This window comes from Neofelis nebulosa, chromosome 10 (assembly GCF_028018385.1).
Source record: "Neofelis nebulosa isolate mNeoNeb1 chromosome 10, mNeoNeb1.pri, whole genome shotgun sequence".
In the NCBI taxonomy this organism is placed as follows: Eukaryota; Metazoa; Chordata; class Mammalia; order Carnivora; family Felidae; genus Neofelis; species Neofelis nebulosa.
The window spans coordinates 53934036-53958187 of NC_080791.1; the positions used below are offsets into that span (position 1 = coordinate 53934036).

Consider the following 24152-nt stretch of genomic DNA (forward strand, 5'->3'; position numbering starts at 1 on the left):
TTGTTAACATATTCTATTATGCAAACTTACAAAGATTTTTAAATGTGTAATAGATAATACTTTAACATGGTTTTAATGTCAAATATTTTGAAAGGTATACTATGAAGAGTATAACTTCTTTCTCTCCCCATCTGCTTAATTCCAATCCATGTGTGTGTGTTTATAAAATATATATATATGTGTGTGTATATATATATATATATATACATATATATATATGTATATATATATATATGTTGCCCTATATATTCAACATAGATTATAAATATAAATACAAATATGTAGATACTCTCTTTAACTATTTCATACAAATGGCAGCATAAGGCACAATTTTATGTTTAGCCTTTTTTACTTAATAGTTCATCTTGATACTCTTTTCCATGTTAGTACATAAGGAGTTTCCTTCTCTAGTCCTTTCTTTTGTTTTGTTTTTTTTAACAGTCAACTGGTATTTCATTAATTAATGGAACCATAACAAAATGTCCTTGATGGACATTTACATTGTTTTTCAGCTTATTCCTTTAAACAGATCTGCAAAATGTACGTATGTCATCGTGCACATGTATTAGTTTGTCTCACAGTAAATTTCTAGAAAGGAATTTCTTGGTTAAAGGATAAATAGTATTAGAATTTTAATATACTATATGTAACTTTGCCACAGTACCCTCCAGAGAGTGTGTAGTTATTTCTACTCCCACCAAAAGTGTATGAAAGTGTCTGTTTTCCCACAGTTTTGTCCACATAGTTACTGAACTTCTGGATTTTTGCCAGTCCAATGAAATAGTATTTCAGTGTAGTTTTAATTCATATTTCTTTTTCTGTAAATAATTTGTTCATATGCTTTGCTTATTTTTCCACAGAGCTGTTAGTCTTACTAATTTATAGGACCTCTTTAAGAGATCAGCCTTTTATAATAGAAATTGCAATTTTTAGAACAGTATTTATGATTCTAACCCAGTTTATCATTTTCTTGCTTTGCCTATAGGGTGTGTGTGTGTGTGTGTGTGTGTGCACATGTGTGTACACACTTGTGTGCTTGTTTATGTTGCCATGCAGGATTTGTAGATTTTTGTGTAGTCACTCTAACGATTTTTCTTTTTTATGGCTTCTAGACAGCATGTAATAGAATGAGTTTCCCACTCAGAAGTTATAAAAGAAATTGTACTGTGCTTTATTTTATTACTTTTATAGTTGCATTTTATATTATGTTTAAATCTCTGCTTTGTTTGAAATATATACTGATCTGTGCTTAGAGGGACAGATTCACCTTTGTCATTTAAATCTCAAATGCCAAGAGACTCTTAAAAACTGAGAACAAACTGAGGGTTGATGGGGGGTGGGTGATGGGTATTGAGGAGGGCACCTTTTGGGATGAGTACTGGGTGTTGTATGGAAACCAATTTGACAATAAATTTCATATATTGAAAGAAAAAATAAATCTCAAATGCCATCTTAAATCTTTTTCCCACAATTTGAAATGCCACATCTATCACAACTTAAATATTTTATGCATTAGTACCCATTTGTGGATTTGCAATATATTAAATTACAATGGTTGGTCTGTCTGTATATATGGCAACACACTTTGTTTTAACTAATGAGGTTTTATAGTATGGTTTTATCATATAGTTGCCTAAGTTTCCCGTTACTGATATTCTTGTTTATTTTTCTGTATGAACCTTAATAACTACCTTTTGTATTAAAAAAAAAAAGTTGGTATTTTTACTGAGTTCATGTTAAATTTATAAATCCACTTAGGGAGAATTGAGCTGTTATTAGCTCATACATTCTAATTTGGCCTAAAGTAATATTCTTTCTGTATTAGTTTCTTGCAGTTACTATATAAAATTACTACAAATCTGTTGGCTTAAGACAATAGAAATTTAATCTCTCACAGTTCTAGAGGCCAGAAGTCCAAAACAAGGTGTCAAAGGGCTGCGCTCCCTCTGAAGACTCTAGAGAGAATCTTTTCTGTGCCTCTCCCAGTTTCTAGTGGCTCCAGATGATGGTGGCTCTGTCATTCTGTTCTCTCTCTCCATAGTCACACTGTCTCCTCCTTTTCTGTGTCTTCTCCTTTGTGTGTCTGTTCTAACTCTACCTCTCCTTCAGAAGAGTACATGTGATTGCATTTAGAGCCCACCTGGATTATCCAGGGAAAGTGCCTCCTCTCAAAATCTTTCACTTAGTCACATATTTTGCCATAGAAGATAATAGTCACAGGTTCCAGGGATTAGAGTGCAGATGTAGGTTTTGGAGGAACCACGATTCAATACACTACACTATCTTTCTGAATTACATAAGAATCATAGAATAGTTAAACTCCTACCACTTCTCTTGTGTTCTTGTTCTCTAATATTTTAATTCTATCTTGCTTATTTATAACCACACCAGTTAAGTAGTATTCTTGTTTCACACTGGCAGTGTGCACATTTCCCACATATTTATCAATATCTTTGCTCATGTGTGTTTCCTTTTAGTTTAGATATTCCACATGGGATCATTTTCCTTCTTCCTCAAGTACACCCTTTAGAATTGCCTGTAGTGATGGTCTATATGTGGCAGTCTCTCTGTTTTCTCTGAATGATGGTTTTATCTTTCTCTCGTTGTTGAAAGAGCATTATTAGCTGTAGACTTCTGCACTGACAGTTAATATTTTTAAGATTTTATTCTTAGAACAGTTTTGGGTACAGAGCAAAATTGAAGAGAAGGTACAGAAATCTCCCATATAACGCCTACCCTTACACATGCATACACTCCCCTGTTATCATCATCCCCCATCAGAATGGTGCATTTGTTAAAATTGCTGCACCTGCATTAATATAATCACACAAAATTACATAGTATATATTATGCACACACTCTTGGAGTTGTACATTCTGTGGGTTTGAACAGATGCATCATGACATGCATCCGTCATTATGATATCCTACAGAATATTTTCACTACCCTGAGAATTCTCTGTGCTTCTCCTATTCATCTCTTCCCCTGTCCCCTAACCTCTGGCAACCATTGATCTCTTTACTATCTCCATAGTTTTGTTTTCTCCAGAATGTCATTTGTTGAAATCATATAGTTTGTAGCCTTTTCAGATTGGCTTCTTTCACTTTGTAATATCCATTTAAGATCCCTCTATGTCTTTTCATGGCTTTTGATAGTTTATTTTTTTTTATTGAGTTATATTTGACATAACATTGTATAAGTTGAAGGTGTTCAACATAGTGATTTGATACATTTATTTGCAGTAAATGTACATATAATTGCCATAGCAATGGCTAACACCTCTATCTTGTCACATAATTATCATTTCTCCTGTGTTTGGAATAGTTTGTGTCTTTTTAGTGCTGAATAATATTTCACTGTCTGAATGTACCATAGTTTATCCATCCACCTTTTGACATTGTGGTTGCTTCCAGGTTTGGACAGTCATGAATAAAGCTGCTATGAATATGAGTGTGAAAGTTTTTATATAGACATAAGTTTTCATCTCCTTTGGGTAAATTCCAAGGAGCATGATAACTGGATCATATACTAAGAGTATGTTTATTTCATAAGAAACCACCAAATTGTTTTCCAAAACAGCTGTACCATTTTGCATTCCCCATCATCAGTGAATGAGAATTCCTGTTGGCACCACCCCACCAGCATTTGGTGTTGTCAGTGTTCTGGATTTTGTCTATTATAGTAGGTGTGTAATGGTATCTTATTGTTTTAATTTGCATTTCCCTGATGGCATATAACATGCAGCATCTTTTCATATGCTTATGTGCCATTTGTTTATCTTCTTTAGTGAGGTATGTGTTAAGGTCTTTGGCCCATTTTTTAAATCAGGGTATTTATTTCCTTATTGTTGAGGGGGTTTCTGATTTTATTTTTATTTTTTTAAGTTTTTTATTTTAATTTCAGTTTAGTTAACATACAGTGCTGTATTAGTTTCAGGTGTACAATACAGTGATTCAACAATTCTGTACATTATTCAGTGCTCATCATGATAAATGTACTCTTTAATCCCCATCACCTATTTCACCCCATTCCCCACCTGCCACCTTTCTGGTAACCTTCAGTTTGTTCTCTATAGTTAAGTGTGTGCTTCTTGGTTCACCTCTCTCTGTCTCTTTTTTCCCCCCTCTTTGCTTGTTTGTTTTGTTTCTTAAATTCTACATATAAGTGAAATCACATGGTATTTGTCTTTTCTCTGACGGACTTACTTGTGTTAGCATTATACTCTCTAGCTCCATCCATGTTGGTGCAAGTGGCAAGATTTCATTCTTTTTATTTTATATATATATATATATATATATATATATATATATATATATATATATATAATTTTTTTATGATATATATATGTAATTATATGTGAGAAATATATATCACATCTCTTTTATCCATTCATTTATCAATGGACCCTTGGCTGTTTCCATAATTTGGCTCTTGTAAATAATGCTGCAATACATATAAGGGTGCATGTATCCTTTTGAATCAGTACCTTTGTACTCTTTGAGTAAATAGCCAGTAGTGAGATTACTGGATCATAGGGTAGTTCTATTTTTATTTCTTAAAGAACCTCCATACTGTTTTCCACAGTGGCTGCACCAGTTTGTATTTCCACCAGTAGTGCAAGAGGGTTCCTTTTTCTCCACATCTTCACTAACACTTGTTTGTCATGTTTTTGATTTTAGCCATCTGACAGGTGTGCAGTGATATCTCGTAGTTTTGATTTGTATTTCCCTAATGATGAGTGATGTTGAGCATCTTTTCCTGTGTCTGTTGGCCATCTATCTCTCTTCTTTAGAGAAATGTCTGTTCATGTCTTCTGCCCATTTTTTAATTGGATTGTTTGGTTTTGGGTGTTGAGTTGTATGAGTTCTTTATATATTTTGGATACTAACCCTTTTTTGGATATGTCATTTGTTTTTTTAAAAAAATTTTTTTTTCAACGTTTTTTATTTATTTTTGGGACAGAGAGAGACAGAGCATGAACGGGGGAGGGGCAGAGAGAGAGGGAGACACAGAATCCGAAACAGGCTCCAGGCTCTGAGCCATCAGCCCAGAGCCCGACGCGGGGCTCGAACTCACGGACCGCGAGATCGTGACCTGGCTGAAGTCGGACGCTTAACCGACTGCGCCACCCAGGCGCCCCTGGATATGTCATTTGTAAATGTCTTCTCCCATTCAGCAGTTTATCTTTTAGTTTTGTTAGTTATTGCCAGATATTGAATTCTTGTATGACATTTTTTTTTCTTTCAGTGCTTTAAATATATCATTTCACTGCCTTCTGGCCTCCATGATTTCTGATGAGAAATCAGCTATTAATCATTTTGAAGATCCTTTGTATACAATGAGTCTCTCTTACTTTGTCTTTTGACACTTTGATTTTAACGTGTCTCAGTGTGGATCTTTTTTCCCCCTTTTTGGTGCAGAAACCTTTTATTTGGATGTAGTCCCAATAGTTTACTTTTGTTTTTATTTCCCTTGCCTTCAGGAGAAATATCTAGAAAGATATTGCTACGACCACTGTCAGAGAAATTATGTCTGTGCTCTCTTCTAGGATTTTTATGCTTTCAGGTCTCATATTTAGGTCCTTAATCCATTTTGAGTTTATTTATGTGTATGGTGTAATAAAGTGGTCCAGTTTCATTCTTTTGCATGTAGCTGTCCAGTTTTCCCAACAACATTTGTTGAAGAGACTGTGTTTTTCCCATTGCATATTCTTTCCTCCTTAGTTAAAAGATTAACTGACAATATGATTGTGGGTTATTGTTGAGTTTTAAGAGTTCCTTTGTGTATTTATCAGATGCATGTGTTAAAAATATTTTCTCCCTGTCTGTGGTTTGTCTTTTCATTCTCTTGACATTTCTTTTTTTTTTCACACATTGAAAATATTATTCTGTGGTCTTCTGGATCTTGCTGTTGAAAAGTCAGCTGATAGTCTAATGCTGTTCTTTTGTAGGTGATCTCTGCTTCTCTTTTAATATCTTAATTTTTGTCTTTGGTGTTCTTAAGTTTCATTACAATATGTTGCTTATTTCTATTTATCTTGCTTGACATTTGTTCAACTTCCTGGATATGAAGATTGGTGTTCTATCAGTGATTCTGGGAAAATTCTCAGCTGTTAGCTATTTGAATAATGCCTTCCTCCATCCTCTTTAACTCATTCTTGAACTTCAGTTAAAAGATTAGACCCTTTTACTATATCATCCATGTCTCTCAAACTCTCATATTTTTCATGTCTTTATTTCTTAGTCACATTCTATGGAATTTTTTTGGATCGCTCTTCCAGTTCATTGTTTTGTTGTTTTGTTTTGTTTTGTTTTGTTTTAGCTGTGTCTAATCTGCTGTTTAACCTAGCCATTGACTTTTTCATCTTAATTATAATTTCATTTCAGGAAGTTCTGTTTGGTTTGTTTTCAAATGTACTTGTGTTTTGTTTTTTTTTTATACTCTCTTGTTCCTTGCTAATTTTTGGCAAGCCTCTCTTTTAAATATTAGAATATAATATTCATAAACCTGTTATGTTGTGTATCTAATTCCAATATCTGAAGTCTTTGAGGATCTGATTTTACTGTCTGTTTTTCCTGATTCTCATTCATGTGGCTTACTTCTGGGTGTGTGTTTTGTGTTTTGTTTTTAAGGTCTAATGTTTCTTAAGACTTTACCTGTAGAAAGTATGTGAGACCTGAGTTAAGCTTTTATTCCACCAGAAAGGATGAGGAGTTGCTTCTACCAATAGTCTGAAGACATAACTAACTGGACTGCTTTTAGATCTTCACTTAAGATTGCATGGATTTGGGGGCACATCGGTTAAGCGTCTGACTCTTGGTTTCTGCCCAGGTCATGATCTCATGATTGGATTCATGAGTTCAAGCCCCACATCAGGCTCTGCGCTGATGGTGTGGAGGCTGCTTGGGATTCTCTGTCTCCCTCCCTCTTTGCCCCTCCCTCACTCACACTCTCTCTCTCTCTCAAAAATAAATAAACATTAAAAAAAAAAAAAGATTGCATGGATTTGGTCACGAACCTTCACTAGAGCCAGCTTTTAGTTAGAGATTCTAAGAGACATTTTTCTTTCTCTACTGGTTAAAAGAAGACAGTTTCTTTATGGTCTCTTTCAGCGCTACAGGTTTATTTGTGATTCATCTATGCATCAAAGGTATAGTCCCTTGGTATCCCAAGTGTATAAGGGGCTTCATATATGATTGTGAGCCCTGAGCTTTACCTTCTATTACCCACACCCAAGCAATCATTGCACACCCCTATCCCAACCACTGGAAAACCCTATTCTGCTTTTGGTCTGTATGATTTTGACTACTCAAGGTACTCCATGTAAGTGGAATCATAGGGAATTTGCCCTTTAATGTCTGGCTTGTGTCACTTAGTATAATGTTTTCCAAGTTCATCCATGTTGTAGTGTGTACCAGAACTTCCTTTTTATGTGGCTGAATAATCCAATATATGAATAAACCATATTTTCTTTGTCCTTTCATTGCTGATGGACATTTGGGTTGTTTCTGTCTGCTTTCATTTCATTTGATTTTTGTTCTGTGTACATTCCTTCACAGTTCAGCATGATGCATTTTAAAAATTGTTTTTTAGGAATATTTTATTTAGCTTTTTACTTTTCATTTTTATTTATTTTAGAGAGAGAGCATGCAAACAGGGGAAAGAGTTGGGGAGGGAGAGAGAGAGAGAGAGAGCGAGCAAAAAAGAATCTTAAGCAGGCTCCACATTCAATGTGGAGCCCGACATGGGGCTTGATCCCACAACTCTGGGATCATGAGAATCAGACGCTCAACTGACTGAGCCACCCAGGCACCCTTATGTAGCTTTTTAAATTGTTTTCTTTGGGAGGGTTAATTAAGAGGATCTAACCACCTTACTCCTGGAAACCAAAGTCTTATACCTTCTATATGAAGACCAGAAGACAACTGCAGAGAACACATTTTTTACATTCTTTTAGGCCACTATATAAAGAAAATTCTGAGATATGTGGCAAATTAATATATAGTTTTATATGTTTTAGTTCTTCCCTGGAAGTCTGGTAGGTAATTTTTTCCTTATCTATGAGAAAACCTTTAGAATATCATAAGAAAACTCATCTCTTGCTTGTAGGATTTGGCATTCTTAGTGTGCTTTTTGTGCCAAACTCCACCCACCCCTGCATGCCCCAATATCCAGTGGTGGCATTTGAGACTTTTACAAAGATATCAAAATCACAGACTGAGCGAAAAGCTTTCATTCTACCCTCTCTCCTCTGCCACTGTGTCTTGAAGATGAGTTGGCCAAGGTTGGGTGACTGACTCGGGTTCATAGAAGGAGTCTGTGACAGTTAGAACTTTGGTTCTGTCCAAGTATAGCGTGTACTGCTATGTCCTTTCTCTATTTGGGGAGACTCTCTGTGATCTGTTAATGAGTTCAGAGTTTGGTCTTATGAGAAGTTGCTATGGATTTTGATGAAGATGATCTGACACTGATATATGGGTCAGAGTAGAGGCAAAAATCCTCATCAGATTAACTGCTTGAAGACCAGAGTTGACCTTTCGAATTTTACTCCACTCCTGTCTCCCCTATTCATAGAGTCTTTTTAGATAATAGAATGTTAGAGCTGAAGGAACCCTTGTGATCTTTTGGTCCAGTCCCAGATTGCCTACAAGGACCTTTTGGGATCTTCTGCCTGGGAGCTTTGCTATTCTTTATAGATGAGAAACTGAAACCTAAAAGATGCAAATGATTTCCCCAAAGTCACATAAGGTGTTCATAGCAAAGCAAGACCTATACCCAGGTGTCCTAATTCCTATTCTAGCAGAGGATTTCCGTCACACTAATGAATTTAACTTTATTCCTGATCTTCAACGATGCTCTGCTTTCACGATCTGTGTTTTAAGATTGTGAAATGTCCTAGGGGTGGTTTGACTTTGAGAATAAGCCAGAACCTGAAGGGTTAATAGAAATTGAACAATGAAGGGAGCTTCTTTCCCCTCTCCCTGACTGGGGAGCTGCTGGGATGTTTCACTTGCACCGCATGTGTTCCATTATGGTATAATGATGTAATTACCAGTAATGCTGCTAGAGTAGTGGTGGAGAGGCAGCATTAAGGAAAAGACTAGCCCCGTTCTCTCCTAAGAGCCATTTCAGCCTACTTCAGTCTATTAGATTGAAGATGCTGGAAGGCGAATGGCTTCAGCAGAAGAAAAGGTCAGATTTAAAAGCTTTTCTGGGCACGGTATTTATTGTTGCTTTTTTGACCTTCAGAAAAATCCCCTGTGTGTTTGTCCTTGATTCTTGCCTTTCCCATTAATGCTTGAAAGCTGCATTGCTGGATGGGCCAGGTCTTTGGCATAGATGGTTTTGTATGCAGTGTTATTTGAGAAGGTATAGCCCCCATCCAGATTTCTAGGCCTGTTGCCTTTCATACCATTATAGTGTCAGAAGTCTTTTTCATTCTTGAATGTTTTAGTTTTCAGTATCTCTGTATATATATGTATAAAATATTATGTATAAGTTACATATATATTGCATATGTAATATATGTAAAATATATATGCATATATATATATACAAACTCTTCTGTAAATCTACTTAGATGTAAACAACTTATGAGATAATACTTTAAAATACAGAAGAATAAGAAATAAGACCTATTGCCTTGGGCAGATCAATTAACCTTTCTGTGCACTTCTTCTGAAACATATAGCCTGCCACCTGATGATTATGAGGAAGTAATCATGGTCTTGGAAACATGACAGACACTTCCAAAAATCTTCCTGTTTGGAGATGTGGGGTGTGCCCATTATACTCTCAGCGATGTCATATACCTGCTGGAACCAAGATACTGAGCTCATATGGACTATGAGACATACAGAATGGGAAGGTGTCAGTTCCTACTCTCAGGGAACTTTACCTTTATATATTAATTTGATTAACACAAAGGAAAACATTGGTTAGAATTGTAGAAAAGTAGGGACACCTAGGGGGCTCAGTTGGTTAAGCATCCAGTTTTGGCTGAAGTCATGATCTCGTGGTTCATGAGTTCAAGCCCACGTTGGGCTCTGTGCTGACAGCTCAGAGCCTGGTGCCTGCTTTGGATTCTGTGTCTCCCTCTGTTTCTGCCCCTCCTCCACTTGTGCTCTGTCTTTCTGTCTCTCAACAATGAGTAAACTTTTAAAAACAAACAAAAAAAAAAGAATTGTGGAAAAGTAGTTTTTATGTAGGTTATAAGAAGGCAAAAAAAAAAAAAAAGTTTTGCTTACTTCAGTGCTTCTCAGAGTGGGTTCCCTGGGTCAGTAGCATCAGCATCATATAGGTGCCTATTAGAAGTGCAAATTCTTGGAGCACCTGGGTGACTCATTTGGTTGAGAGTTTGACTCTTGATGTTGGCTTGGGTTGTGATTTTGTGGTCCTGGGATAGAGCCCCTTATCAGGCTCTGCACTGGACATGGAGCCTGCTTGGGATTCTTTCTCTCACTCTCTCTCTACCCCTCCCTGGCTTTGGCATATGCTGTCTCCCTCTTTCTCAAAAATAAACATTAAAAAAGAAGTGCAAATTCTCAAACCCCAAGCTAGGCCTACTGAACCATAAATTGTAGGGGTGGAGCCTATAATCGGTGTTTTATAACCCCTTTAGTGATGGAGATGCATACTGAAGTTTGAGAACCACTGCCTATTTTATGACTTAGTATTGAGCTATTTGATAGTGTAAAATCCTTTACGGTTGTCTAGAGCTGCAGTAACCACTAGCCACAGGGATGTTTAAATTTAAATAAACTAAAACAAAGTAAAATTCTAAAGCTAGTCTATTGGTTGCACTGCCACATTATAAGTGCTCAATAGACATACGTGGCTAGTGTCTACCATACTGGATAGTGCAGATGTAAACATTTTTGTCATCATAGAAATTAATGGTGAGCTCAGGGCAGTTGTCCTCAAACTTTGGCATGAATCAGATCACTTGGAAGACTTAGTAAAACATAAATTGCTAGACTCCACTACAAGGATTTCTGATTCAGTAGGTCTGGGGTTTGGCTAGAGAAATTATTTTTCTGATTTTTCTAAATTTCCAGGTCATGCTGATGCTGTTGGTCCAGGGAGCACACTTTGAGAACTGCTGGTATAGAGTAAGGACTCTTGACCTGAAACCTGTAAATCTCTTATAGTTGAAGACAAAATATTGCATATATCCACATGATAAAAGTTACAGGAGGGGTGTCTGGGTGGCTCAATCAGTTAAGCTTCTGACTCTTGATTTCAGCTCAGGTCATGATCTCAAGGTTGTGAGATTGAGCCCCACATCGGGCTTTGTGCTGACTGCATGGATCATGCTTGGGATTCTTTCTCTCTCTTTCTCTGCTTCTCTCTCTCTCTCAAAATAAATAAGTAAATATTAAAAAAAAGGTTGTTGGATATAAGGCCTATACTTTCAGCCTCATAGTTTTTGGCTCATAGTTTTTGAAAGAAAAGCTTTTTTTTTTTTTTTTTTAAGTTCATTTATTTTGAGAGAGAAAGAGAGAGTGAGTGCACACAAGTTGGGGAGGGGCAGAGAGAGAGGGAGAGAGAGAGAGAATCCCAAGCAGGCTCCGCACTGTCAGCAGAGCCCCATGTGGGGCTTGAACTCACAAAGTCAGATGCTTAACTGACTAAACCACCCAGGTGTCCCAAAAGAAATTACAACTATTTTATTTAAAAAATAAAAATAAAAAAATTAGACTCTGAGAACAGAGGGTTAGTCCACGTAGGCCTTCAGTGTCCTGGTGGTAATTTTGTCCTTCTCAATGATGTGGACAGTGACTCCCATTCCTGACACTGCATCCCTATCCAAGCATTCATCATGGCTTGTGAGATGGTTTCAGGCAGGTGTTCTGGATCCATGGTGGGCTCCCAGAGGGACTCATGCATCCCATATGTTTGTTCAGAGCAGGTGCCACTGACCACAAAGTCCGTCAGTCAGCATGGGGCCAGTGAGGTCTAGAGAACAAATGAAGTGCTTAAAGGTCTTTGGGTCCAATCCAGAGATGATGGCTCTGTGTAGAAGGGGCCAAACCGTTTCTCATATGATAGGTTGTCCACTGTGCTCATGAGGATGTAAGGCTTGATCTTCCAGCCTTCCTTCAGCTCATACAGATTTAGCTGGAACTTGAGATGCTGGGCAGCAGTCTGGACCTCAGTGGCGAGTCTGGCCAGGCCTATGTATAGCCGACCTTCCAGGGAAAGATCTTCTGGAAGTCTGTGGTCACCATCTGGGCCTGGATCCCCTAAGTGCCTGTTGGCAGCAATGACCACACAGTTCTCCCCCTGCATGGCTGTGATGGTCCCTCCATTATAGGACATAATATACAGGACTTCGATGTACTGGGACCTCTAGTCACCACAGTTGCAGTCAACCAGCTAAGGCCAGTTAAGGCTAAGCAACCACTCTTGCTGCCTACTCTTTCAGGTGGGTCAGCAGATCAGTCAGGAAAACTTTTAGTCACACTTAACAGAAAATCTGAGTAAATTACAAGGACATTGATGTTCATGTAGCCCAGTAAGAGGGAGGAAGCTTCAGGGTTCTGTCATTGACTCAAGCATGTTACCAAGAAAAACAGGCACTTTCTTTCCCCTTTAGAAAACTTACGTTTTTTTGGTCAGAACTAGGTTATATGCCCACCTCTCTAGTCCAATCCTGGCAAAAGGGAAATTGATTTGCATAATTGCTTTAGACCAGTTGAGATTCAACCCCTGGGGCTGGGGCAGGGGGTTTACCTTTCCCATGACCATGAAGTCTCTACCAGTTCTCTGAACAAAATAGTTCTGTAACAAGGTACAAAGAGAGAAATGGCTATTGAGTTGATAGGGATCTGTGTCTATCTCTGCGAGTGACCTGGAAAACATTAGGAACATCTGTTCTGCATCTTTTCTGCTCATGATATGCTTTCAACTTGCTAGACACAAGTAGGGCCTGGATATGCTCAGCTGTGAAGATTTACTTGGCTCTCTCCTCTCATACCTTAGGATAGGTCTGTGAAACAGTTCTGCTTGTAATGGGGATGAGGTGGGGTAGGATTTAAGAACTTAATCCAGGCCTCTGGGAATTAACATGAAGTCAGCCTGGAAGCTAGCCCCCCTCTGACTTTGGCCCCCGATTCTAAGAAGAGCTCTTGTCTGGTTCCTTTTGGCCAAGTCCTTCCCTTGCACTTTGATTCTTTAGGGATTCCCATTATTCTTTTTCTCTCCCTAGTCCTCTGACAGCTAGAGTGTTGGTCCTGAATTTTGGGAACAAACACTTGGATTCTGCTGCCAAACTGTCTGCATGCCTGGATCCCTGCTTTTCTCTTCCCATCCATATGTTTCAGATGCTCTGCTAAGTAAAGAGATCATGTCTTAAAGTGTATAATTTGAGTCTTCCATATAGAAACGATCAACAAAACATTGGGAATTAATGAGATCATTGAAGAAGACATAAGGGGAAAGAAAAATGCTGAGAACAACCACCCTAGCCTACTGAATCAAATTAAGGGCATGATCATCTATGTTTTTATCTGTGAACTCCACAAATCAGTAGGCCTACCAATCACACATGAATCAACCCACATCAATAGACCTAATAGTGTTCCTTGTGGCCCTAGGAGTCCAGAGAGTTGCCTGACGAAAGGGATGATGGCAGCTGAGCTGGCAGAGCTCTCCCACCCCGGGTCCTCTATCCCCCAGAGCTCAAATTTATTTTTTTATGTTATGGTTCTGCACAATATTTTGTATGTAAAAATAAAGGTTTACAACTTCTCTAAAGAAGACATCCGGATGGCCAACAGGCACATGAAAAGATGTTCAACGTCACTCCTCATCAGGGAAATACAAATCAAAACCACACTCAGATACCACCTCACGCCAGTCAGAGTGGCCAAAATGAAGAAATCAGGAGACTATAGATGCTGGAGAGGATGTGGAGAGACGGGAACCCTCTTGCACTGTTGGTGGGAATGCAAATTGGTGCAGCCGCTCTGGAAAGCAGTGTGGAGGTTCCTCAAAAAATTAAAAATAGACCTACCCTATGACCCAGCAATAGCACTGCTAGGAATTTATCCAAGGGATACAGGAGTACTGATGCATAGGGGCACTTGTACCCCAATGTTTATAGCAGCACTCTCAACAATCGCCAAATTATGGAAAGAGCCTAAATGTCCATCAACTGATGAATGGATAAAGAAATTGTGGTTTATATACACAATGGAATACTACGTGGCAATGAGAAAGAATGAAATATGGCCTTTTGTAGCAACGTGGATGGAACTGGAGAGTGTGATGCTAAGTGAAATAAGCCATACAGAGAAAGACAGATACCATATGGTTTCACTCTTATGTGGATCCTGAGAAACGTAACAGAAACCCATGGGGGAGGGGAAGGGAAAAAAAAAAAAAAAAAAGAGGTTAGAGTGGGAGAGAGCCAAAGCATAAGAGACTGTTAAAAACTGAGAACAAACTGAGGGTTGATGGGGGGTGGGAGGGAGGGCAGGGTGGGTGATGGGTATTGAGGAGGGCACCTTTTGGGATGAGCACTGGGTGTTGTATGGAAACCAATTTGACAGTAAATTTCATATATTAAAAAATAAAAAAAAAATAGAAAAAAAAAATAATAAAATAAATAAAAAAAAAATAAATAAATAAAGGTTTACACCTCTTAGAGCTCCAGACCTGGAAGCTAGAAACAGGTGCTAAGCTGTAAACATGTGAAGCAGAAGCATAGTACTTTGCTGTTTTAGGAGCAAGGAATCAGACCCCTTCGTTCTCCTCTGGTTTTGAGCTGACTGTTGCCTTATTTAACAGCTGGATACAGTACACAATTGTTTGCAGCAGAAGTCCTGCAAGTTTGCTTCCTTTAAAAGCTTCTTCCGCAACTTCCCTGCCCCCATCCTCCCAGGACAGAAGTGGACACTGGGGGAGAATGTTTCAGTTCCCCTGCTGGGTTGTGGGTCTTTCTTTCACACCCTGTCCAGATCGTCTAGGGAATTTTTACTTTGCAAAGTTGCTTACCAGAAACAACTTGGCAGAGTGTAGTTTGGGGGAGGATGCTCTAGTTAAAGGAGCACAAAAGCACATGTCCCTGTGACTTCTTACCATGTGTGAAGAAGGGAGCAAAGGAGCTTTAGTAAAATTGCAGTTCAAACTAAATCGGGAGAGGAAATGGAGAACAACCAAAATAAAAATACTGCAGTTTGCAATAGGGCATCTTAATCTCTGGTTCTCAATGCCACACACTAAGGATTATGACAGAATTTCAGTATATGTTTGTATATACTGTTTGAAAGTTTTTGTCTGGGATTATAATATACCAGTACACTGAAGTTGCCTGTTTTTATAGTATAAATTTCAGAAAGTGAAGCTTGGCTGTGGGGGAATAAAAAGGCAACAGAGCAATTCTCAAAGAGGAAGTGCATGAGAATCTGAGGGTTTAGGGGGAAGATTATTTTTGGTTATAAACGGAGGGCCTTTGTTAAAAGTTGAAAAACATGTTTAGTCCAATCTTCTGAGACTCTGAGAGGGAAAGTGACGTGACAGAGTTTCTAACTTAATTATACAAAGTTAATCCCAGAACCCAGGTCTCTTTACGCTCTGTCCACAATGTTGGTCCCAGTGCCGAGCCGCCCCTCCAGGTCCTAGTTTCCCATGGCCCATTTTCTGCAGCTCAAGGCACCTTCTTGTTGGCCTGGCTTCAGGGGAGATGGGCTACAGCTGGTCTGAAATAGGAAGACTGTAAATTTATTTAAACTTCCAGCATGATCCATTTGCCTTACTTTTTCCACTGTGATGAATGAAAATGTAGACAAGAAAATGTTTCAGAAAATGGATAACTCAAAGAGAATAAGGAAAATGCAGAACAAGGAAGTGTGCAGTTTGTTTTTGCTTTTAAAAAGAAGCATATTTACAGAATGTCTTTTTTTTTCTTTTTTTTTCTTTTTTTTTTTTACCTCTGTCATCTGTGACCCATTCGCCTGTTCAGCCAAGATATTTTGGCTTTTTTTCCCTGGGAAACCAGTGGGTGGGTGAATATGGAGGAGCCAAGAGTTAACAAAATACCAGCAGATGCTGGAACCGAGAGAGAGGATTGTCTTTGGCCTCACAAGCAGAGCTGCACCCCATTTCCCATCCTCCCAGTCTCCTTTGAAATAGACTGCTATCACTCCCTGCTTGAGAGGATTTCCCAGTTCTGATAAAGGAAATCTTCACTAACACTTCCTGTCTCTGGGCCATCACGGCTCTGCCTTTCTGAGGATGCCCTAAGCACTGTAGGAAGGAATAGCATTGTCTTTGAAGTCAAGCTTACTGTTTTGAATCCAGATCCATCCTTGAATCTAACTCTACCATTTACATCTGGGTGGCTTTTGATGAATTTCTTAAATTTTCTGAACCTGTTTCCTCATCTGTAAAAGAGCTAATAGTGCCTACCTCGTCAAATTTGTTAGAATTAAATAAGATAATATATATGAAGGGCCTTATGTTACCAAACACCTGATTGATATTCAATAAATGAAATACTTATTGATACTAAATTACAGGGCTTTTGCAATACCACCCTTTTATGTACAGCTTTTTGTTTCCCCTGTGACCAAGAAGTGGGCAGTAGTAGCTTTTTAACTTGATTCTAGTGGCAGGAGAGGCAAAGTGAATTATTTTTTTTTCCTTATCACCTTTAAGGAATGATGTACACAAAATAAATCTGTTTAAATTCAGTGAGTTTGACAGTTGCTCTGCCCATGGAATGACTACTACAGTCAAGATACAGAACATTTCCCTTAGTCCCCCCAAAATTTCTCTTGTCCCTTTGCAATCTGTCCCTTTCTTTTTCCTCAGCCTCAGGCAAGCATTCATCTGTTGTCAGATGAGTTTGCATTTTATGTGAATAGAATTATGTAATATACACACTTTGGTTTGACTTCTTTCAGCCTAATGTTTTTTAGATGTGTCCATGTTGGTCCATAGGTCCTTTTTATCACTGAGTAGGATTCCAGTGTATGGATATACTACCTATTGATGGACATTGGGGTTTTTTCAGTTTCTGGCTATTTTAAATAAAGCTGATAGGAGCATTTATTTGCACATCTTTGTGCGGATATATGTTTTCATTTCTCTTGTGTAAATACCCAGGAGTCAAATGGGCTGGGTCATAGAATAATTGTTTCTTAAACTTTTTAAGAAATTGTTTTCCAGAATGGCTGTACTATTGCACATTCCCAGCAACAGTATGTGATTTTCAGTTGCTCTGCATTCTCATCAGCACTTGGTATGGTCATTCTTTTTAATTTTAGTTTTTCTGATGGGTTTACAGGTAATAGTGTATAACTGTGGTTTCAATTTACTTTTTCCTGATGTCTATTAATCGCTAGCATCTTTTCATGTGCTAACTGGCTTTTTGTATAGCTTCTTTTGTGTAGTCTCTGATTAAGGCTTTTGATCATTTTTTATATGGTTTCATTTATCTTCTTGTTAACTAAGTTCTAAGAGTTTTTTTAAATGGTCTGGATACCAGCTTTTTGTAAGGTAGAAATAGCTGTAATTTTTCTGTTGGTGTGTGAAAACATGTATTTTCTTTCAGTATGGCTTGCCTTTTCATTTTCTTCAATGGTGCCATTTGAAGAGCAAAAGCTTTGAATTTTGGTGGTCTACTTATTCTATTTTTCTTTTATGATTATGTTTTTTTGTTTGTTTTTCTGCCTCAAAGTTACAAAGATTTTTCTCTTAACTTTTCTTCGAGGAGCTGTGAGTTTTAGCTTTTACACTTAGATCTATGATCCATTTCAAGTTAAATTTTGTATATGGTGTGAGGTAAGGATTAATATGGAAATTCTCTTTACAGTGTTTTATGTATCAGGAACTCTAATTCTCAATAAATAAGTGTTCTAAGGTAATTATCCCTCATTTTAATGATGAGGAAAATAAGTCTCAGAAAGATTAAGTATCTTGTTCAAATCTTACAACCAAGGTTCAAGTCGATGATGGCCCAATGCCAAATCCCATATTCTTTCTACTCTATTACACTGGCATTTTGTTTTCAATATTGAATTGGAATCTGTATTTTAAAAGCCCAGCTGTAACCTGTGAGAAGGGTATAAAAATATGGGATGACGCTGCCATTATCAGGACATTCATATCCCCAAGCACAACCTTATGACATTAACTATAGCAGGTATATTGGAATTAGGGCCCGGGGCTCCATGTCAGGCCATTTGCTTAGGTCTGTATTTCAGAAGCTATAAATACAACTCTCTTGGTGCTCTCTTGACAAGAAACCTTATTATGAGTTCTTCCATTTTACAGCGGTCCATCTGAAATATGAAGTTAAGTGCCTGGCCACACACCCAGTTAATCCTTAAGAGCACCCAGCTGGATAGCTGAGTCTCACTGTGTTTTGCTTCAGTTTTTATATTTGGAAAACAAATAATGAGTCAGTCTTCTCTCCCTCTCTCTTCTCCACCACCACTTCTAAATTCTCTTACATTCTGTGGTCACACTAGGTAAGTATCTTTTCCCTAAAATATCCTTTGAGCTGTGACAGACTCATGTGAGAGGAGAAGTCCCTTACTTTCTGATATTTAATTCCCCCCTTCCCCTTTGAAAGAAAGGTCTACTTAAGGCTCTTTGTTTTTGTCATTTTAGAAGAGTCTGAGTCTTACTTAAGACAATTTTGTTTCTTTAAAAAATATATATGGGAGGGTTTGTGAAGGTAACAGCTGTACCTCTCTGTTCTTGCTTTTCAACAATGTATCTTTGGTAAATTCACTCCTTCTTTCTTTCTTTCTTTCTTTCTGAGGCTGTATGGTATAGGGGGAAGAGCACTGAGTTTTGAAGTAAGAAGTTTGTAGATTTGAATTCCAGCTCTAGTATTTACATAGGCAGCAAATCACTCAATCTCTGTGAAGTTGAACTTCCTTTTCCTTGCCTGTAAAATGGGCATAACAAGTGCTCTATGGATTTGTCATAGAATGTCTATACGATGTCTGGCACATGTGTGTGCTTATATTATCTCTTCCTGTTCTCCTCTTCTATTATATCTCTTTCCAAAGAATAAACACTCTTTTTATGGGATACTTATAAATAGTCTGAGGAAGGGGTGTTTGAGACTTGTAAAGGATGTTTTTTAGTACGGAGCCCTAATTTAAGATGCCTTAACAAATATACTGCTTTGTTTAAGCTGGGTAGTCTTATATCGAAGTCCAGCCATGGAAGGTGAAGCATTAAATTCATTCTGCCTGTTTTTTCCCTTGAGGCTGCCAAGTAGATTATCCTGGGTCTCTAGAAGCAAACTCTACATCTGAGTGTTTGCTAGTGAGAAGCTTATCTTCTGGGCAGAAGCCTAAGCTGGGAGAAGAATGGAAGAGAAAAGATAGTCTATTTGGCTAATACAGACAGGATCAAGTATAGGTTAATGGGAAGAAGGGAACTCAGTTTACACATTTGGGAGTACCTCCATCTTCTGAAATATAGCCTCCAAAACATGAATCTCTGTGTCAGTGGTGGGATTGGGACAAACCAGTGTCTCTCAGTAACTTCTGGTTACCACACCTTAAAAGTAGCCTCATTTTCCTGTCTTCCATGGGAGGCTTCTTTGCATTTCAGTCTGAGGAGTTGGCCCTTCACCCATTAAGGAGTCTGGGGTCTCCCCAGTCACCATTTCAAACCTGTCCATCCTTTGAGATACAATTCAGGGTTTACCTCTTCCAGGAAGCCTCCTTTGGCTACACTGCCAAGCTGGATGGTTCCTTGGCCATCCTAAAGCATTCAAGTAGCCTTGAGAATATTAATCTGTGAATATTTAATAATTATAGACTGTGTGTGTTGGGGAAGGGAGATTGTTTACAGAGATAGATCAGATGTAGTACCAGTGCCTGGCACTTACACTTGACTATTCCTTGTACACCTGTGTTTCCTCAACTGGATTCTCAAGCCTCTCAGAAGTCTTGTGATTACTTAATTCTAACCTAAATCTCTCCTAATACGTATAAATGTAGCTCTAATTTCATTTCATTTGCCCAGGCTTCATACTGTCTATAATTTTGGACATAGTTTATCTCACTTCACATTATAAGTTTTAAAATGCTTGTTATAAATTTTGAAGATAATTTAATGACTGCAGTGCGATTCAGCCATTAAAATACTTTGTAGCACCAGAGTATTGGATCCTTAGCGTTTCTGGATAAAGAACAGGGGCATCATTGTATTATTAAGGCCCCTTAGTCAGACTTATCCTATGCAGCTTACCACTTACACCAAAAATTCTATTTTTCTCTCTTTAACTGTATATAGAATATTTTGGCTTTCCAACAAGTAAGATGAGATAATTAGTCCATTCCTATCATGAAGTATGTATTGTGTAACTAAATAACATTTACATTCAGATTTCTAAAATAAAGAAGTCTTAAGTTTCACCTGGGGATTGATTCTAAGAATTAAAAACTAATAAATATCCTTTTCAGTATTACAATTACATAAATATTTACAGCAGAGAAGAATTGCATAAGTTGACCCATAAGAAGAAAATAAAGTTCTTTGGTACTAAACCCATCACACTTAAACGAGACTATTTCAAACATCAAGATCAAATAGATTCTCTTTCTACATTCCATCACTTGCCATATTTTCTTTGCTTCATATTTACACCTTGTCTTTGTTTTTTGTTTTCTTGGGAGTTTTGGATTGCCTTTTTTTCCTGACTGAAGAAAGAAGCATCTGCCTTTACCTTATGACTAACATCAGTTGGCTTCCTAATCATACTGTTTGTTTTAGGGAAATAACTTTCATCTTTTATTATTATTATTTTTTTACATTTTATTTATTTTTGAGAAAGAGAGAGAGCACAAATGGGAGAGGGGCAGAGAGAGAGGGAAACACAGAATCCGAAGCAGGCTCCAGGCTCTGAGCTGTCAGCACAGAACCTGATGCAGGGCTCAAACCCACGAACCGTGACATCATGACCTGAGATGAAGTCAGTTGCTTAACCGACTGAGCCACCCAGATGCCCCAACTTTCATCTTAACACATTCTTCTCTAAGTCCACAGAGTTCCTGTTCTAATCTCAAAGCCTACTATCATTTCATTGAAGTCCTGGGTTAAATCTCCTTTCTTGTACCCTATGTCATCTCTTTCTTAGAATCCTTTTTAACTTTGCCATAAAGCATCCCTGAAAGCATCTTTCAGAAAGAGTGCATAGAAGTTAAACTTTCTATGTTCTTGTGTGTCTAAACTGTTTCTACCCAGCTGGTTCTTTAGAAAGTTCTTCAATTAATCACTGATTTCTGCTCTTTTTCCTGACATTGCTCTCCTTATTCTTTGATTCTGTGATATCAGTTACAATAGCTACTAGCTATAAGTGAGCTTGAAATCTGGCTCATCTGAATTAAGATATGATGTAAGCATAAAATACAAATCAGATTTCAAAGAACAAAAAGACAAGATAAAATATCTCATTTTTACATTGATTATATATTGAAACGATAATACTTTGGATATACTACTATAATTAATTCTACCTGTTTCTTTTTACTTTTTAAGTGTAAAAAGAAATTTCAGAATTACGTATGTGGCTTGTATTACATTTCTTTCGAACAGTACTGCTCTGATCCCCAGCATGATACCTTTCTAGGCCTTATCAAGAAGGAGCATTGGCTACTACATGCATCTTTTCCCCATGTTCCTTTACCTGGCTTCCTTCACTTGGGTGGGCTGTAGATACATCTACATTGTAGCACATCTACCAATGTAATTCCATCTACTTCCCATCTTTTGAAAAGTGTTAAAAATTTCTGGTCTAGGGGTGCCTGGCTGGCTCAGTCAGTAGTACATGTGACTCTTAATCACATGTCAATTCAGAGTCATGAATTTGACCCCTCCCATTGAATGTAAATATTACTTTAAAAAAATAATAAAATGCATTTAAAAAAATGTTCTGGTCTGTTCTTTTTCTTTATTCTTCTCTCCCACCCTAAGCACAGGTATTCATTTATTCAGCCTTGTACTACTTTGTCATGTCTTTGGAATCTGGGAGGGAGGAGAAGTAAACATATTTTCAGTATTTCAGTTGGGTAACAGAAGATTTTACTGATTCTTTCATTATTTTGAACAACAGTATGATGGTTATCTTCATGCATAAGTCTATCTGCATCTCTGGATATTAAGATGGATTTATGAAGTAGACATACAAGTTTAAATTATATGATTTTTTATGGATATTCATATACATATTGACACATTTATTCCCCCCAAAAGTAGCAATTTATGTTCTCAGGTGATAATTCAATAAAAGATAGAAGCTGTTATCCAAGAAGTCCCCAGATTCATTCTGAATCCTCTTATTTGGGCCTTTTATCTCAGCTTTTGTGGAAAGCATGGTCTGTTTTCTGAATCACTTAACTTTTATAAACCTTCATTTTCTTATTTGTAAAGTAGAGATAATCATACCCTGAAGTAATGTATATGAATGTTCATTTAAAGTAATATGTTCATTAATTCATTTCAGTAAGTGTTGAGAGCTTCCTATGTGGACTAAGTACCTATGCTATACTGGGAACTGTGGGGGATGTCCAAATGATATAGACCCTTACTTCAAAACTAATTTCATATGAAGGAAATAAAGTGGGATGTAGAGAATGCTTGAGTGGCTCAGTCGGTTGAGCGCCAGACTTCGGCTCAGGTCATGATCTCACCTCACAGTTAGTGGGTTCGAGCCCCGCATCAGGCTGTGTGCTGACAGCTCGGAGCCTGGAGCCTGCTTCGGATTCTGTGTCTCCCTCTCTCTCTCTCTGCCCCTTCTTGGCTCACTCACTCTCTCTCAAAAATAAATAAATGTTAAAAAATTTTTAAAAAATAAAGTGGGATATAGGACACATTCATAAGAAACTATAACACAGGTCTTTTTGTGATTTGTAAGAAGAGGTACAGACAAGGTGTTAAAGGGGTTTAGTTGAGAAAATTTTGCATTCTACTTAAAAATCAAAGGAAACAGTCTAGAGGAAGTGGCATTGAAGGTAATCCTTGAAGGAAGAGTATCATTTCAATGTATCTGGGGAGTAAGATTGGGGTACATAATGTGTGAGGATGAGCCCAAGCACAAAGGCACAGTGGGGAGTTCTGGGCAGATCAGTTGACAGTGGTCACTCTTGGCAGAAGCAAGGAAAAATTATGGGTAGAAATGTTTGTTTCTCTGAGTATCCTTATTTACATGTGCCACAGAATGAGGTACTCCCTATATTTATTTCTGCTGTGCTTTGATAGGGAAGATAGAGAAATCATTTTAAGCTGTTTTAGCTCTGACCAGAATTGAGTAGGCGAAGTCCATCTTGTCCATAGGGGCAAGAACACAATATATTTACACTGGCCTTTCTCTCCCACAGAAGATGGAAATTATGAGACATTTGAAAACAGTTCTGAGGCTATGACACATTATATTTATCTAATTAAATAATAACTGGCTTCAGAAATTTTAAGGTGGGGTCAGAGGAAGAAAATTCTTGAAGAATAACCAAGACAAATTAGAAGGTGGCAATAGAGAGAGAGTAGTGAAGGAATTAGACCTTTGGTATCATCATGAAAAGGTAAGAAGTTTTGTGAAACAAAGATAAGGATTCTGCTTTCTATCCTTCTTTCTGGCCCTCTCCCTTCTAGGACTTCACTTTTCAACTCTTGTTTGGTATCTTCAGGCTGTTGTCTGACCATCTAGAATTATTTTGAGTATTACCCTCCTCCCTCCCTACCACCGTGCCCACGATTTTTTCATCCTCAGCAACATTCAGTATTCTCTTTCTTGTTGCCTATAAAATGAATTCAAGTTCCAATGCCTGATATTCAGGGCATCCCCAGCCCATCTAGCATCTCCAAGTTGTATTTAGCAACTTACTTTACATTGTACCCCAGTACTCTAACCTTGAGTCTATGATTTAACATCTCTCATCCACTTCTTCTAATAGAAGTGTCTAGTTCATTTATTTACTCAACAAACATTTATTGGATGCCTGTTATGTAGTATTTCTTCAGTAAACTTTAGTTAAGTAACTGCTGTGTTTCAGGCCTTATTTTAGAGCCTGTGAATAGAGAAATAGGAAAGGGGATAATGTTGGTAAATGGAAAAAGACCCCGAGACATAACTGGGGAATCTTGTATAGCATACAAAATGTATGTGTGACAGGAGGTACCCA

At 37.8% G+C, this 24152-nt stretch overlaps 1 protein-coding gene and 1 pseudogene across 1 annotated transcript in view; one reads left to right on the forward strand and one right to left on the reverse strand.

Moving 5' to 3' along the window:
• Positions 1 to 24152, forward strand: part of GAB2 (GRB2 associated binding protein 2) — a 190817-nt gene that overhangs the window by 47575 nt on the left and 119090 nt on the right. The gene's annotated exons all lie outside the window — the stretch shown is intronic.
• Positions 11717 to 14879, reverse strand: LOC131488468 (proteasome subunit beta type-3-like; annotated as a pseudogene).